At 45.0% G+C, this 17,827-nt stretch overlaps 1 protein-coding gene across 7 annotated transcripts in view; it reads right to left on the reverse strand.

Moving 5' to 3' along the window:
• Positions 1-17,827, reverse strand: part of NLGN4X (neuroligin 4 X-linked) — a 314,465-nt gene that overhangs the window by 280,473 nt on the left and 16,165 nt on the right. For all 7 annotated transcript variants that reach the window (XM_045472504.1, XM_045472509.1, XM_045472510.1 and 4 more), the window contains exon 2: positions 551-718. The gene's annotated coding sequence lies outside the window, so the exon portion shown is untranslated. The remainder of the gene's footprint in view (positions 1-550; positions 719-17,827) is intronic.

Genomic DNA, 17,827 nt, shown 5'->3' on the forward strand with positions numbered 1-17,827 from the left:
AAGAGGAGGCACTCCTTTGCAGCAACATAGGTGGAACTGGAGGGGATTATGCTGAGTGAGATAAGTCAGTCAGAGAAAGACAGATATCATATGTTTTCACTCATGTGGAACTTGAGAAACTTAACAGAAGAGGGGAGGGAGGGGAAAAATAGTTTCAAGCAGAGAGGAAGGCAAACCACAAGAGATTCTGAAACACAGAGGACAAACTGAGGGCTGACGGGGGTTGCGGAGGAAAGGGGAAGATTGAGGACGGCACCTGTTGGGATGAACACTGGGTGTTGTATGTAAGCGATGAATCACAAGAATCTACCCCAACCAAGAGCACACAGGAGGCACTAACTAAAGCAATATTTATGAGTTGTTAATATGTTAGCGATATTATAGTTTGCTCACACATATATATAATATGCAATTCAACATAATTTATAATATGTAAATAATTTAACATAATTTGTCATATGTAAATACATCGTTTCCTATTCATAAAACTATTGTATCATGTTAACAGAATCTTAGCATACAGAGAGTACATCAGTCAAAGCATACAGACCCTCTGAGGAATATCAGGTCCGGACAGAAGAAGAATTCATTCCACACTAGGATAATGTTTCAAGGAGGCCTCTCCATGTACTTTCATCCTTACAACTGAAGATTTGGGGGTTCATGAAGATCTTCAAAGCCATTCCAATTCACCCCGCGTAGTAGGTCAAAAAAATACCTAGAAAATAAGATAGAAAGATATAAACATCTTCATACAAGTTGGCATTCATATACGTTTGACATTCCAAGAGGATACTGGTGGGATTTTATTCCCTCGTACCTAAATCACTTGCAAGAAATATTGTCCAGAGATCCTGTCATTTCATTCCACAAGTCTTTTTTGAGTGCAAACCACGAATGACACAGGAGGTCAGAAAAGGAATTCCAAAGACGCACAGGACAGCCCCTGTCCTCAATGAGCCTGAATTCCAAAGACGCACGGGACAGCCCCTGTCCTCAATGAGCCTGAATTCCAAAGACGCACGGGACAGCCCCTGTCCTCAATGAGCCTGAATTCCAAAGATGCACGGGACAGCCCCTGTCCTCAATGAGCCTGACTTCTCATGAAGGAGGGGGCATCCTCAGAGCAAGGACTCATAAATAACTGCACGACCTCACGGACCAGCATTTAAGGAATAGAAATTGGCAGGTTCAGCGGAGATGACAGCTGTAAGAAAATCTTAGGAGCTGGCACGGTAGAGGACCTTGAGAGAGGAGGGCGACAACGGCCTTATTTGTCAGAGTCCAGCCCATGGGAAGGAGGAGGAAGAAGGTGCTCCACTGACTGAGCCATCCAGGCACCCCTAAATTTTTTTTCAATCCTACACTTATTCATCCAAAATTAAGTAATTTTGTTTTGAGTTGCCGTAACCTGCTGAATTTCTGAAAGAACAATGAGGGGTTTTCATTTCTTGGGTAGCTATGAAAAAAAAAAAAAAGGATGCTCACATAAGAAGAAAATGTCTGTTTAGGTATCAGGGGGTCATCCTGGATATTTCTAGATGTGTACCTAAATGTTCAAATTAATGTAAGTGACCTCATTTATCTCCCCCAAATTTTACCTCCCATCCCTCAAACAGAACAATCTTCCAAATTATATCCAGTTTTGTAAAGACGCATATTTAATAAAACATCTGTTTCTGCTTTGGATTTGCTCCCGGTTTTATACAATGTTCAGATTGTTTAATTTTTAGCGTTCTGAAAGCCAAGGAAAAAACAACGAAGAGGAAAATTTCTCTTCAGAATTTAAAAAATAACTTAAAATACATATAATCAATTTTACCCAATTCAACTTTTGCTGAGTCAACCCACAATTCCGATGAACTCTCAAGGAATTCGTTTCTTGCCCACATTGCTAATTTTGACCCAAACCTTTACAACAAAATTAAAAAAGTCCTCGACTCCTCTACCCTGCGAGCAGAAGAGACTTCTGAGCCCGGTGGATTTATAGCTTTCCTGTAAGACATTAAATGATTAAGCTCCAAAATCCTTTACATTCCGAAAATTTATTGCTCTTAATTTTCCAGGCATGGACTGGAATGGGAAACCTGAAGCCTTTCTCTGACACTGTCTTTAAAAAAAAATACAGAAAAACAATTCCGAAAAGTCGAAGGACATGCATACTGGCAAAAAAAAATTTTTTTAAGATAAAAAGACATCTAGAAATAAATCACAGAAGTGTGTGACATAAACCACACATTTTCAGTAAATCATGCTAATTTACAAGTTCAATAATTGAGGTAGAACCGTTTTCCCCTTCGGTGGGAGACTAACTTCCATCTACAACAAATAGGTTAAACGATCAAAGATGTTTTTGGGGCACATGGGGGAGCTCAGTCGCCTTAGTGTCCAATTCTTTATTTGGACTCAGGTCATGATCTCACAGTTCATGGGTTCCAGCCCCGCGTCGGGCTCTGTGCTGATGGCTCAGAGCCTGGAGCCTGCTTCGGATTCTGGGTCTCCCTCTCTCTCTGCCCCTCCCCCACTTGCGATCTGTCTCCCTCTCTCTATCTCACTCAAAAATAAATGAACATTTAAAAAAATGTTTTTTATAGAAAAAATAATGTTCTCTCATACTGTCTCTGGTTTGACTCCATGCTGTCTAAGAACCCAAGATGGCTGGCTTGTTAACGCTTGCCTTCAAAGAGCAATCTTTGACTTTTGTCATCCACTCAGCGCATATCCACAGAGTGTCTACTCATTTCTTCAACAAACACCCAATGAGGGTCTCATCTGAGTGGGACTCACCAAAAGACACACGTTTAAGGGAAGACAGGAACACTTTAAAACACACCTTAGTGGGCAAAAAATAAAAATGCCTTCCAATTTGAGGAAGCACCAAGAAGCAAGTAAGCATGGGCTAAATATGAAGACACTAGAGCATGTGACCCACTTTAAGTGGGAAGAGGGAAGGGTGTTCCAGGCAGGGGAAGCGTAGAGGCAATGTCCTAATTTGGTCCGCACTTAGTTGGATCACAAAATCAAGAGCCAACTGGTATACCAGCAGGGTGGTAATCAGAGAAGGCTATGCCATGGAGCTGGGGAGGTGGGCAGGGGGCTCACTGTGTAAAGCCAAATAGGTCAGTAAAAGGAATTTGGGGTTTATTCTAAGTAACCCGAAGCCATCCTTTGTAAGACATTCTAGATGCAGAAGGAGGAACGAAAGGTCAATCATAAGTGATACGAAGAGCCTGCCTTAGGATGCGCCTGTATTTCAAGGTACGTCACGTGCTTCAGTAACTTCTTCATCTCGCAGACACCTCTAGATGCAGGCGCTCTCCACATGACTCTCTTACAGATGAGAAAACCAGAACGTGAACAAGTCAGCCCCACACAGCCAGGAAGCATTAGGTGACCTAGCTCCTCTGGGAGAAATTGAGTACCAGAAACGAGTGTGTGTAATGCACGCCAAAGTCAGAGAAGAAAGTGAGCAGAGAGAATCCTAGCCTCGTGTGATGGCTAAAGCATGGATATGTGTGACATACTAGGTAAAAAAAATGCATTGGGCTCTGCCTCTGGCTCCTAGCACAGAACTCCTAAAACCCCTGCGATTCCTAGATCACTAAGAGCATCCTTGTTGTAACATTTGATCTACGACTCTGATTCCTCATACCGAGCTCCTAATTAGCTTGGAACTTCTTAGGCAGTAGGAGTGTCTTTTGTTCCAATGAGGCAACACTTGGTGGGCTCCAACATAGCTTCTAAATGAGAGCTGGTCGGCAGGAAAACCAAGTCATGGTTGGAAGCTTGGAATGTTCAGCCCCCCTCCATGCTCTGGGAAGAGGAAGGGGCTGGAGACTGAGTTAAAGATTGGTCATACATACATGAAGAAGCCTCCATAAAATCTGAAAAGTACACAGTTCAGGGAGCTTCTGGGTGGGTGCGTCCATCCACGGCTGGGAGTGTGGTGCATCCCAACTCCATGAGGACAGAGCTCCTGCTTCAGGACCCTCACAGACCTCATCCTATGTTATCTCTTCATCTGGCTGTTCCTCTGTATCCTTTATCATCTCCTTTATTATAAAATAAACTGGAAGACATTAAAGAAATGTTTCTCCAAATTCTGTGAGCTGTTCTAGTAAATGATACAATCCAAGGAGGGGATTCTGGGAACCTCTGATCCGTAGCCAAGTTGGAAGAAAGTTGTGGGTAACCTAGGGACCTATTGCTTACAATTGACATCTGCAGTGGAGACAAGTCTTATGGGACTGAGCCCTTAACCTGTGGGGTCTGTGCTGACTCCAGTTTGGGTCAAATTGAACTGAATTGTAGGACACATCCTGCAGGTGTCACAGACAATGGCTCAGTGCTGGGGGGGGGGGGGGGGGACCATATACCTGGAGACAGGAAGTATTGAGTGTGTGAGTAAAGGGGAAACACAGGAGTGGTTTTCCCAACCGGTGTGGAAGAGGGGAATACACAAGTACCCCAGGTTGAAGGAGAACATGAGAACGCCAGCAAGAAAGCAAGGAACAGGTGCAGTGAATCCCTGTGATTATCAGCCTGGATGGAACATTACATACCAGGGAGGAGAGGCCACGAAGTGCACATGGCCGGGACAGGGAATGGACAAAAACGTGGGCTTGAGCAGAGTGTCCGGACTTGACAGTCAACCTATTATTTAGGAAGGTGGAGCAGGAAGACAAAATAGATGGGAGAGTGTGAACAGCCATAGGACATGAGTAAAATAGCGAAACTAAAGACAGAACATGGCCGTGGACAGTGGAGACGTACCCCAGCCAAAGAGGTAAGGAGACCCGGAAAGTGTATTACACCAGGCAGACCAGAGAGACGGGATGCAAAGTGCAGGATGAGGGACTGAGTCTGGGAAAACAAAAAGGCAGGGAACAGAGCAAGCTTGGCAAGAAAGACGACGGGCTGAATTTGGACACACCGAACTGGGCTTTTGGCAGTATGCACAAAGTCGTCCTCAAAAGAGACGACCGTGAGAGCGAGATGGAGCTTGAGAGAGACGTCAGAGCGGAGAATAGAAACCCAGGGGTGTCCCAGGTGGAAACTATGGTTGAATCACTAACAGATGCAAAGCTACGTGGGACAGTCTGGAGCAACAGTAGTAGCTGAAGAAGCAGGATGAGAAAATGCAGAAAATGCAGAGAAGATACCGCAAAGTTCACTAAAGGCACAGGAAGGCAGTAGAGGGGAGCCAAGGGGACAGCGTTTAGGAACTGGGACAATGAACACGTCAGAGTCTACGGAGAAAGTCCCGGGAGGACGCTGGCTCTGTTGAAGACTCACCCCTGCAGTGGCCACCTGGGCAAAGCCACGGAGTCCAGGCGCGTGGTCAGAAAAGACAGCAGAAGAGACACAAGAGGAAACAGAGCCATGTGTCTTACGAAGAGCTCTTCTTCTCAAGGTACGATGTGTCAGGACGTTAAGTAGGTACTATGGAAAGATGACAATGGCGGAGAAGGTCTCGATGGTACATATGGCGGACCAGTTTTCAGAAAGAAACACGTTACGTTCCAGACACTGTGGAGGCCGGAAAAGTCCATCTTTTAAAGTCCATCCACTACCTTATAAGCACCATCAAAGAGCCTGTTCTCTGCCCGTCTCACAGATCTGTGCACTTTCTGGCAAGACTGACCTGTCCCAAGTTCAGGAAGCCTCTCCCTTCCCTGAATTCAAGGACCCGAAACACAACCCCAGCGTCTCATAGCGACTCCGTGCTTTTGTTGTCTCTGCAATAGGTAGCCATCCCACGCCACGGTTTCATTTTCCCAGTGTCAACCCCCCCCCCCCCCCCCCGGATCTCCATTTCCTCTACTAGCCTCATTCCCTCAACCTCCATCTCGGCCGCTACCTGCCCGCATCATATCCGCCCCCTTAAAACCGACATTCCGTAAATGATTCACTTCGGCAAAAACAATAGCAGAGCTCCTCCAACAGCTGACAGAATAACATCGATCGGCTTTCCCATTGAGTTCCACCACCTGGAGTGCTCTCATTTCAATTTCTTTTTTTTTTTTTTAACTTTTAATGTTTATTCATTTTTGATACAGAGAGACAGAGGGTGAGCGGGGGAGGGGCAGAGAGAGAGGGAGACACAGAATCCGAAGCAGGCTCCGGGCTCTGAGCCATCGGCACAGAGTCTGACGCGGGGCTCGAACTCATGGACCGTGAGATCATGATCTGAGCCGAATTCGGATGCTTAACCGACGGAGCCACCCAGGCGCCCGTGATTTCAACGCAGCCGTCCGATACAACCCCTTGCACTGGAAGAGACACTCAACCCACTCATTCAAGTGCATCTGTCAACTGGCACACGATGTCACATGCATGTTATCATTTGAGAAGTGCCTTTATCCAACACTCTGGCACACCCACGTTTACTCTCTCTCTCTTCTACTCTTCAGACAAAACCCCAGCGATCCTGAGACACAGATCATAAGCAACCTCTTTTGTAAAAGTTTCTTGGACACTCTAGCTTCCAAGATAGCCGTCAATGGTCCCTGCCTCCCTGTCCGAATGCCGTCTCGCTGTCCCCATCCACGTGGTGCCAGGTTTCAACAGTGTGCATGCAGATCTGATAATGAGCCACCTCCAAGATCAAGGTAGAAAAGACAACGGCTTTCATCTTAGAGTCCCTCCCTCTCATTGGCTCTCGCTCCTCCCCAACTCGAGAAAGCCAGCCACCAAGTTTGTGTGACTAGCCCTAGGGAGTGGCCTGTGTGGCAAAGAACAAAGCCACCTGCTGACAAACACACGAGTGAGATTCTCCAATGCCTTCGTGAAACTTCCAGCCCAGCCTCCAAATGAAGCGCACTATGCCAAGACCGTGAGCCAGAACCACCGAGCTGTGTGGCTCCTGAACGCCTGACTTCCAGAAAATCTAGGCGGTAATAAACAGTTGCAGTTTTCAGCTGTGTTTAAGGTAATGTAGACAAATAACAACCTGTCCCAAGTGGTACACGTGCCAAGTAAGATTCTGGTGGAATGTAAGATTCCAAATTCCTAAGGCCTGGGTTTTCATCCTCTTTTGGGGATGTTTGATGGGCATGCCTTGTAGAATACGTACTCCACTGATCATGTTGTCTTCTCCACTGGGATGGTGATCTCACCAGGATCAGGAATTGAATCCTATCTATGTTTCTATGTCTTGCATTATCTAGCCTGTTGACTTGTGCATTCATGGTTATCAAATGGATGGATGGATGGATGGATGGATGGATGAGTGAATGAACGAATGAAGCTCCATTCATGGTTTCTCAGTGTCTGAAGGGAAAATGGCTGCACCCAGCCTGGAGTTACAAGACCTTCGTTTGAGAGAGAATGTGCGCCCTTGCATCCCTCACATGAGAAACCACTGGCTGCCTTCAAGTGTTTTCAAGTATGAGCCAAGCATTTGGAAGCGTAGGGGAATAACAATGAGTTTTTATGGTGGTTATTATTAACCTTTACATCCTGCACAGTCCATAGCACATGGTAAATGCCCAATAAATACACGTGAGATTGAACTCACCAGGAGCCCGAACACAACGGCAATGTGGAAATCAGGGCAGCGAGAGTCACTGTCAGAAGCAAACCACCAGATCCAGACGTATTCGTGCCACCTTCCACACGGGAGAAACCAAAACAGGACGGGAGAGTCAAAAACTAAACAGGCTGTTTGTGGCCAAAGAACCTGAAAAAGACTCGAATGCTGTGGTTTTCAGAGTGTGACCCCCTAGAGCAGGAGCAGCCAGTTCATGCGGGTTCCATCTTGGATCTACTGGCTCAGAACCTCTACTGGGTGGGACACTGCCTTGCAGGGGACGCTGGTACAGAGGTTTAGGAAACACTGTCCCTCCTTCACAGCCCAGGGTTTAGAGCACACGTCAGGCTCCAAAATCGGTCTCTCCCTACTATTTCCTCAGGTTGTTTCAACCCGCTCTCAACTGGGAGGTCGCGTTTCCTTTGGAAGACCTCTCATGAAGCCAACCCTAAGGGAGCATCCCCTATCAGGAACCCCCGTGTCATGTCCTCCTAGCCCCATAAGCATCGACTGAGCCACTTCTTACTAAAGGGATGATGCTGCATACACTTCATCAGCACCTGACATGCGTGTCTCTAGCCGCCACCAGACCACACGGTCCGTGAGCGAGCTGCCGGGTGTTCCTTCCCCAAGGCAAGTCCAACGCATTGTCATTCCTCGATGAATGAAACATATGGTAACGGTTCAAAAGGTTCTGACAATCACACCAATTGAGAGATTAAAGAACTCCCCCTTCTGCTTCGTAAATGTAGAGAACACTTTCCCCAAGGGAAAAAAAAAAAAGGCACGAACTAGACTGGGGGTCACCTCCTCCATAGAAGCACGGAAAACACACAAGGCTGCTCTTTGGCCCAAGTGTTTATATGCCATGACCAGAAGTTGAAAAGATGCTGGAGAAAACCCATGTTGGAGTCGATATGTCCTAGCAGTCAGACACGGTGGCAAGACAGAGGCGGAGACAGGATGTGACAAGTCATACCCACGTCCCAAGTTTTGTTTTGGTGCCATTTAGACTTTCTACCCTAAGAGCTGCAGTGTGCTTTTTATGATCTAGCCAGATTTTTGATCATCTAGACATTGTTCAGTGTGTCAATACCTCTGGGTTTGCTCCAAATTTCACAATTTCTACTTGCCCACCCCCTCGCTCCACTTGTATCTGCCATTTAACCAGGTCACAATGAAGTTTATTCGGAAAATACGCGGAGCGTGTGTATCACTAATCACGGTTTAAAATGAGCAGTATTCAAGTCAAGAGTCTTAATTACAATGATCATGGCTCTGGAATCAGGCAGAATTAGTTGGAAAGGACCTGGGGATCGGTCCAACCCACTCATTTTACAGTTGAGGAGGATGAAGGCCCACTGCTTGCCTCCAAAGGGCTGTAATTAAGTAGGGGACCGTCACCCCTTCCCAGAATGCGTGGGGGCTGTGATAGGATGTGGTGCCATCTCTAAAAAGCTGATGACACAGAGGTGACCGTGGAGGACAAGTGTCCTCCCCACCACTGCCAGAATGTGTCAGAGAAGCAGGGAGAGACTGGGCCAGGGGTCTGCCCTTCATCAGGCTCTACCCCAGATGGCTGTTTCCCGTAGGGTGGGACAGCCCCGAATCTTGGCGGGATTCCTAGCACTGCAGTGACAAAGTACGACAAGTCTACTGGTTTAATTTATTCTCTCATCAAGGTTCTGGAGGCCAAAATTCCAGAATCAAGATGTTAGCAGGACCACGCTGCTCTGAAGGATCCAAAGGAAGAGGGTCCTGCCTCTTCCAAGTTCAGGTGGCTGCTGGCAATAGATGGGGTTCCCTTGGCTTGTGGACGCCTTGCTCCGATCTCTGCCCCCCACCATCCCATGGCTGTGTGCTCCCCGTGAGTCTGTCTGAACCTTCACTTTGTTTTCTCACTGTGTGCCTGTGTTGCACACAGCGTGTTCCCCTCTGAGATGGACAGGTGTCATACTGGATCAAGACCAGTATGATCAGGATGTCACTGATCTCCTCTTTATTTAAAAAAAATTTCTTTAAACGTTTATTCATTTTTGAGAGAGAGAGAGAGAGAGAGAGAGAGAGAGAGAGAGAGACGGAGTGCGAATGGGGGAGGGGCAGAGAGAGAGGGAGACACAGAATCCGAAGCAGACTCCAGGCTCTGAGCTGTCAGCACAGAGCCCAATGTGGGGATCAAACCCATGAACTGTGGGATTCTAGTGGAATGTAAGATTCCCAATTCCTAAGGTCTGTGTTTCCATCCTCTTTTGGGAATGTTTGATGGGCACGCCTTGTAGAATACGTATACTCCACTGACCTGAGCCAAAGTTGGACACTTAACCGACTGAGCCACCCAGGGGCCTCGTGACTGATCTCCTCTTAACTACATCTGCAAAGAACTTTGTTCCAAATAAGGTCACCTTGGGAGGTGCTGCGTGTTAGGACCTCATTGTATCATTTTGGGAGACACAATGCAATCCACAACGTTTGGTTTATTTGTAAAATGATATGGTTGGATTCAGGGTGTTTTTCCTTGAATTTCTAGTGTTAAATATGGAGCAAACAGAAGGAGAAAACTGCTCTCTCTCTCTCTCAGACACACACACACACACCCCACACTGGAATCTGGAGCTGTGGAAACAGAACCTTTGGGTGGCTGGCTGCATGCATTTACTTTCAACCAGGTTTTTCACCATCGCACAAGAACCACCTTGCTGATTCTGCACGTTTGCACCAGGTGGAAGAATGAGGCCAAAACGTGTGCTGTCTGCATCATTCACATTTGCAAATGCATCCACTATAAACGTAGAATGACAACTGCAACCAAATTGTAGGTGGGAGTAATTTGTCTCCAGACATCAAATTCTTCATAGTAAATGGACTTTCCCTTTTCTCTTGTATTTTCTCGGAGCCTCGTTTATTTGCTTCTTTCCTCGTGGAACCAAAAACTTACTGTAAAACTGCGGCATTGGTTAGTTTGAATAGTTTACGCGTGGCATCAGCCTTTCAAAAATATAACCCAAGTTTTGGGGCGCCTGGGTGGCGCAGTCGGTTAAGCGTCCGACTTCAGCCAGGTCACGATCTCGCGGTCCGTGAGTTCGAGCCCCGCGTCAGGCTCTGGGCTGATGGCTCAGAGCCTGGAGCCTGTTTCCGATTCTGTGTCTCCCTCTCTCTCTGCCCCTCCCCCGTTCATGCTGTGTCTCTCTCTGTCCCAAAAATAAATAAACGTTGAAAAAAAAAATTAAAAAAAAAAACAAAAATATAACCCAAGTTTTAAACATGCAGACAAGGAAAAATGTAGACATTTAGGAACTATGCAATGAAGGCAATGAAATACTTATCGTAGCAAACGTAAATGCTGAAATATGTACCAAAAAAGACCGGCGCGTACCCCCACATCCCAATGTTACAGAATTGAACTGTTAAGAACCAGCTGTGTATCATTCAGACTTTTAGAAACTAGGTATGTGGACTGGAAATGAAATGTAGCAACACACTGCTGTTTTATTACTATCCGAATAAAAGTAACTGGCTTTACCGAATCTTTTTATCATGAGAATGTAAAAGGTGGCTATTTCTTATAGAAATTTAAAACGATCACACAAGATAACCCATGATGAAGACACTTATGACAAATCTTACGTCTGCAATCTCCCGGGTTGGTGACACGAATTATGAATCTCTGAGGCTGATAACGACCTCTCTTCAACACACATTTTTCCACACAAATTCATCTCGTATTCACTCACACATTATTAAAACTTCTTATTTTGTTGGAGAATCTAATTTTAACCAATCAATGTAACGGCTCAGAAAATACAACACCATCTTCAATGGGTCTTCGATTTAATTTTCTGCGCAGCACATTTGTGCGTGTGTGTTTTCCACGGATGTGAGTTGTAAACGAGTGAGGGCACTCGCCCGTTCGTGTGAATCCACGGCACAGTATACTATTCTATGTACCAGGCGTTCATATATCGTCTTCCCATCTAAAGCGTTTCCATTTGCAAGATGGCTCTGCCCAGTGTTAGATAAGCTAGCGGCATTTTGTTCTGTCCTCTGTTCTCAAAGATGCCTATCAAGGATTTTCTCTTTTCTTTTTATTTTCTCCAAAGCTCTCACTTACAGACATCAGTTCTATCTTCCTTTTCGATAAAGTGCGTTATCATGGCTACCCCCAAACATCAACCTAATTCTCATTACCACGGACACAACTCATACAGTCTATTCTTGTTACGAAAAAGCTTCAAGGAACACATGCATAAGGCCTCTCATTGTCCTGTTTGTCCCCGTTTCTCTGGTCACGCCCAGCACACCTAAAAGGCCACCAAAACCCCAAAGAGAATGAAATCCCCCGTGTAAAATCTGGCATGGGCACACCTCATTTTGTAATACAGGTTCTTAAATGGGAGGGATTTTAACCCCCAGGGGACATCTGGCAACGTCTGGAGACATTTTTGATGGTCACAGCTGGGAAGAGATATACATCTAGACGCCGGAGGCCAGGGATCCAGGGAAACATCAACCACGCTCAGGGAAGTCATGTGCAACAAAGAATTATCCAGCCCCAGTATCAATGGTGCCAAGGGCAATAAATCTTTGTAAGAGAGATGTATTCCCGCAACATATGAGTTCATCGAGTCGTGTTTTAAGTATCCTACAAGTCTTGTCACTTCAACGCATCCTTTTTCTAATCAACCGGAATGATCTTCTACTTACTATCACGTACGTTACAGAAGTTTGCATTTGTTAAGCGCACACATACATGCACACACATGTACACACCAGTGCGTGGGGCACACCCGGCTCCTTCCAACACAACCATCCTTCTGAAAGGTGGGTGAGTCATTCCTTTCATTTCGCTTTACAAGTTACACATGTAATATGTATCACTGCTTTCAAACATGCAGCCATTTCTGCAAAGGCCCTATGTTACTATTACAGTGAAGGATGAGATAACGTTAGGAGGGGACAGTAGAGTGTGGTTCCCAGGGGTGAAGGGGAGGAAGGGGGGGGGGGGTCGGGAGGGAGGGAATGGGGGGGGAATGCTGGTAGCAGAGGCTAAATATCCAGTTAGGAGGTGAATGTTTATGCAAATCTAATACACAATATTGTATGCATAGGGAACAATAATGCATTCTATACTTGAAAACTCTTGAGACTAAATCTTAAATATCTGTCCACCAAAAAAGAAACAGTAACTAGGTGACCAGATGGAGACTTAGCTTACTCTATGGTGGTAATCATGCTGCAACTTAAAAGTATTTCAAATCAACAGGTACCCCTTACACTTACACAGCGAATCATGTCTCAATAAAGGTAGGGGTGGGGAAAAGGGATAAAATAAACCCGTAAGAATGGCCGGCTACAGATGTGTCCGTCACATGGCTCCTTTTTCGTCTGGTTGAGTGGGAGTCGGCAAGGGAAAAATTGCACGTGTGTGTTTGTGTGTGTGTTGAATGATGAAGCAAAGGCTACCTTGGAACTCTCTTTCTCACAGACTCTCATCCACACTCTGAGTTTGTTGGGAACTGGAAAACGGGAGGTGTAGGAAACCCACAGAGCCCCCTACCCATCCCCCCCCCACACACACACACACCTAGCTGTATTCATGCAGCCTCCTCTTTGGGGGCTGGGGACACTTCCTCAGGCCACTCAAGCTTACCCCATAAGGAGCCTGTAACCTGAGACTGCGTATTCCGGAGAACGCCCATGTTCCTTTAAAAATAACTTGAGTACTACATTTTGCTGATGCCATAACCTACTTTCCCATAGGATACATAGAAATAGCAGTTTCTTCAACAAGACTTTGCAATGAAGAGTAAAGGGCGGGAGGCAGATCGATGAAAAGAAATTCAAAACACAAACCAACCTGGTGTCAAGCATAGCCCTTGTGTGAGTTAGCAAAATATTAAAAAATCATTTTTTTTTTACTTTTACGACTTGGAAAATGAGGATACTAAGAAAAATAAATAAACATTAAACATTATTTTTGAGACAGAGAGAGAACGTGAGCAGGGGAAGGGCAGAGAGAGTGGGAGACACAGAATCTGAAGCAGGTCCTAGGTGCTGAGCTGTCAGCACGGAGCCCAATGCGGGGCTCGAACTCACGCACCGTGAGATCATGACTTGGGCTGAAGTAGGACGCTTAACCAACTGAGCCACCCAGGCGCCCCAGGACTCTTTTTTTTTAACATAGCCATTTTATCTTGACCACGCCTAAAACTATTATCATTTTCTCAGTATCCTTGTTTTCCAAGGGCGTTCTCCAGAATATGCAGTCTCAGGTTACAGAGATTTTGGAAAATCCTACTCCTTCTCTATAAGGAAAAACACAGTCTTTAGGAAGCTCCTTGAGCAATGCCTATCAAAATAACACCAGCATTCTTCACAGAGCTAGAACAAACAATCCTAAAATTTGTATGGAACCAGAAAAGACCCCAAATAGTCAAAGCAATCTTGAAAAAGAAAACCAAAGCAGGAGGCATCACAATCCCAGACTTCAAGCTATACTACAAAGCTGTAATCATCAAGACAGTATGGTACTGGCACAAGAACAGACACTCAGATCAGTGGAACTGAATAGAGAACCCAGAAAAGGACCCACAAATGTATGGCCAACTCATCTCTGACAAAGCAGGAAAGAATATCCAATGGAATAAAGACAGTCTCTTCAGCAAGTGGTGCTGGGAACACTGGACAGCGACATGCAGAAGAATGAACCTGGACCACTTTGTTACACCATACACAAAAATAAACTCAAAGTGGATGAAAGGCCTAAACGGAAGACAGGAAGCCATCAAAATCCTCGAGGGGAAAGCAGGCAAAAACCTCTTTGAACTTGCCCGCAGCAACTTTTTACTCAACACGTCTCCAGAGGCAAGGGAAACAAAAGCAAAAATGAACTACTGGGATCTCATCAAAATATAAAGCTTCTGCACAGGGAAGGAAACAATCAGCAAAACTAAAAGGCAGCCGACAGAATGGGAGAAAATATTTGCAAATGACATATCAGATAAAGGGTTAGTATCCAAAATCTATAAAGAACTTGTCAAACTCAAAACCCAAAAAACAAACACTCCAGTCAAGAAATGGGCAAAAGACATGAATAGACACTTCTCCAAAGAAGACATCCAGATGGCGAACAGGCACATGAAAAAATGCTCAACACCACTCATCATCAGGTAAATACAAATCAAAATCACAATGAGATACCACCTCACACCTGTCAGAATGGCTAACATTAACAAATCAGGCAACAACAGATGTTGGCGAGGATGCAAAGAAAGAGGATCTGTTTTGCGTTGTTGGTGGGAATGCAAGCTGGTGCAGCCACTCTGGAAAACAGTGTGGAGGTTCCTCAAAAAACTAAAAATAGAACTACCCTACACTATCCACAATAGCCAAAGTATGGAAAGAGCCCAAATGGCCATCGATGGATGAATGGATAAAGAAAATGGATAAAAGAAAATGTATATATATATATATATATATATATGTATATATATGTATATATATATATATATATATATACATATATATACATATATATATATATATATATATATATACACATACACACACAATGGAGTATTACTCGGTAATCAAAATGAATGAAATCTTGCCATTTGCAGCTACGTGGATGGAACTGGATGGTATTATGCTATGCGAATTTAGACAGAGAAAGACAATATCATATGACTTCACTCATATGAGGACATTAAGATACAAAACACATGAACATAATGGAAGGGAAGCAGAATAATATAAAAACAAGGAGGGGACGAAACAGAAGAAGAGACTGTTAAATACAGAGAACAAACACAGGGTTACTGGAGGGGCTGTGGGAGGGGGGATGGGCAGAATGGATAATGGGCATTAAGGAATCTACTCCTGAAATCATTGCTGCACCATATGCTAAGTGACTTGGATGTAAATTAAATAATAAATTAATTAAAAAAGAGCTAATGCAGAAATGGTAGGAAAGCATATATATTGATAAAAAATCAGTACACGGCTTCTCTTCCTTATCAACAGTGCAAGCACAGAAAGGAATGTATATTTTATTTTCCTCCTCTCTAATAAAAATAAGGCCATCTCAACGAACGGACAAAGAAATGTGGTGTGTACATACAATGGAGTATCACTGAGCCTTAAAATGGAAATTGTGGCATATGTCACAGCATGGAGGAACCCTGAAGACTGTGGTCAGTGAAAAATGCCCAAAATGACAAATATTCTATGATTCCACTTATATGAGGAACGTAGAATAGTCAAGTTGAGAGACAGAAAGTTTGACAGTTGTCATGAGGGACTGGGCTTCAGAGTGGGGAGTCCGTGTTTAATGGTTACAGAGTTTTGGTTCGGGGACATGACCACACAGTAAGCGCTAGAAGCTAAGAATGTGGATTTTGTGCTCTCAGGTTAGGGTAATATCAGAGTTTACAACAGATAAGACACATGCCAATATGATTGATCATTCCATCTCACTTGTACACCTTAAAAAACACACCTCCTTGAAAAGGCTGCCATGTGCTTATGTGTTATTCATAAAGGGGACCCAGTCACCAGAATTCAAAAAGAATACTTCTTAAGATGTATTTAAGTGACAACCACCGACATGCCTATTAAAATTTTATACCAAAACCCACATCATGGGTTAAGAGCATGAGGTCACTTTTTTAATGTTTATTTATTTTGAGAGAGAGAGACAGCCTGAACGCAGGAGGCACAGAGAGAGACGAGAGAGAGAGAGAGAGAGAGACAGAGAGAGAGAGAGAGAGAGAGAGAGAGAGAATCCCAAGCAGGCTACGCACTGTCAGCACAGAGTCTGATGTGGCTCAAACCCACGAATGAGGCATCATGACCGGAGCTGAAGTCGGACACTTAACTGACTGAGCCACCCAGGCACCCCTAAAGTTTATTTTTAAAAACAAAAACAGTATTGGGGCACCTGGGTGGCTCAGTCGCTTAATCGTCTGACTTCGGCTCAGGTCATGATCTCACAGTTCAGGAGTTTGATTCCTTCATCAGTTTCTGTGCTTGGGATTCTCTTTGTCTCTGCCCCTCCCCTGTTCGTGGTCTCTCTGTGTCTCAAAATAAACTAACTTAAAAAAAAAATTAGGAAGGGCGCCTGGATGTCTCAGTTAGTTAAGCGTCAGACTTTGGCTCAGGTCACGATCTCATGGTTCGTGGGTTCGAGCCCCACGTTGGGCTCTGTGCTGACAGCTCAGAGCCTGGAGCCTGCTTCAGATTCTGTGTCTTACTCTCACGGTCTCTCCCCTGCTCGTGCTCTGTCTCTCTCTCAAAAATAAATAAACATTAAAAATTTTTTAATTAAAAAAAAAATGAAAACACTATTGCAAAAATGTCCTAAAGGAAAAAAAAATTAAAAAGGTTATATTGCACCCAATCAGTCAACCTATAAGCATGAAGGGATGAGCACCGTAACCCAGGGGGCGGGTCGGCCAGCTTCCTACAACTGAAATTTTCCATCCAGTGGAATAATCAGCCCCTAATCCGGTGGCATCAGAGCCCCGCTGGATAAAAGCAGGAACAACAAAATTGCAATTTTAAGATGCCTCTCACTAAAATGACAGAGGATTGGTTTCCAGTGCTTCTGCATGAAAGCATCGTGGGAAAATCGTGAGCGTCTGAAGCAGATAGAGAGAGCTGTACGCGGAGCTCGGGGCTGCTGATCTTCGTACAGAACATGCAGGGTCCCCGACACAGCGGTGGAGGTGCGTGTCCAACAGTAATGAATCCTCAGGTACTCACAAAGCATCTCCGCGAAGGCTGGGGCGCTAGGGCTCTCCGGGCCCCTCGGGTGCACATTACCACAAACCATCACCCAAAACGTACCAGGCTCAGCCTGCAAGCCAGTCACTTCTTACCCTGATCCCGGTTTCCCCTGGGGTCCGTCTGCTCTCGGATACGGATGAGTCGACATAAGCATACAGATTTCCCCGTGTTTAAGAGACCGCCTGTGAGGGGCGCCTGGGAGGCTCCGTCGGTTAAGCATCTGACTTCGGCTCAGGTCACGATCTCACGGTTCCTGGGTTCTGTGCCCACCCGCGTTGGGCTCTGTGCCGACATCTGAGAGCCTGGAGCCTGCTTTGGATTCTGTGTCTCCCTCTCTCTCTGCCCCTCCCACACTCATGTTCTGTCTCTTTCTCTCTCTCAAAAGAAATAAACATTTAAAAAATTTAAAAAAGAAATAAATAAAATCCAAGTCACAGAGATGAAAAGCATAGCACAGGGAATATCGTCAATGATATTGTGACAGTGCGGTGCGGGGACCCCTGAGTAATATCC

Source organism: Leopardus geoffroyi, chromosome X (genome assembly GCF_018350155.1).
Source record: "Leopardus geoffroyi isolate Oge1 chromosome X, O.geoffroyi_Oge1_pat1.0, whole genome shotgun sequence".
Classification (NCBI taxonomy): Eukaryota; Metazoa; Chordata; class Mammalia; order Carnivora; family Felidae; genus Leopardus; species Leopardus geoffroyi.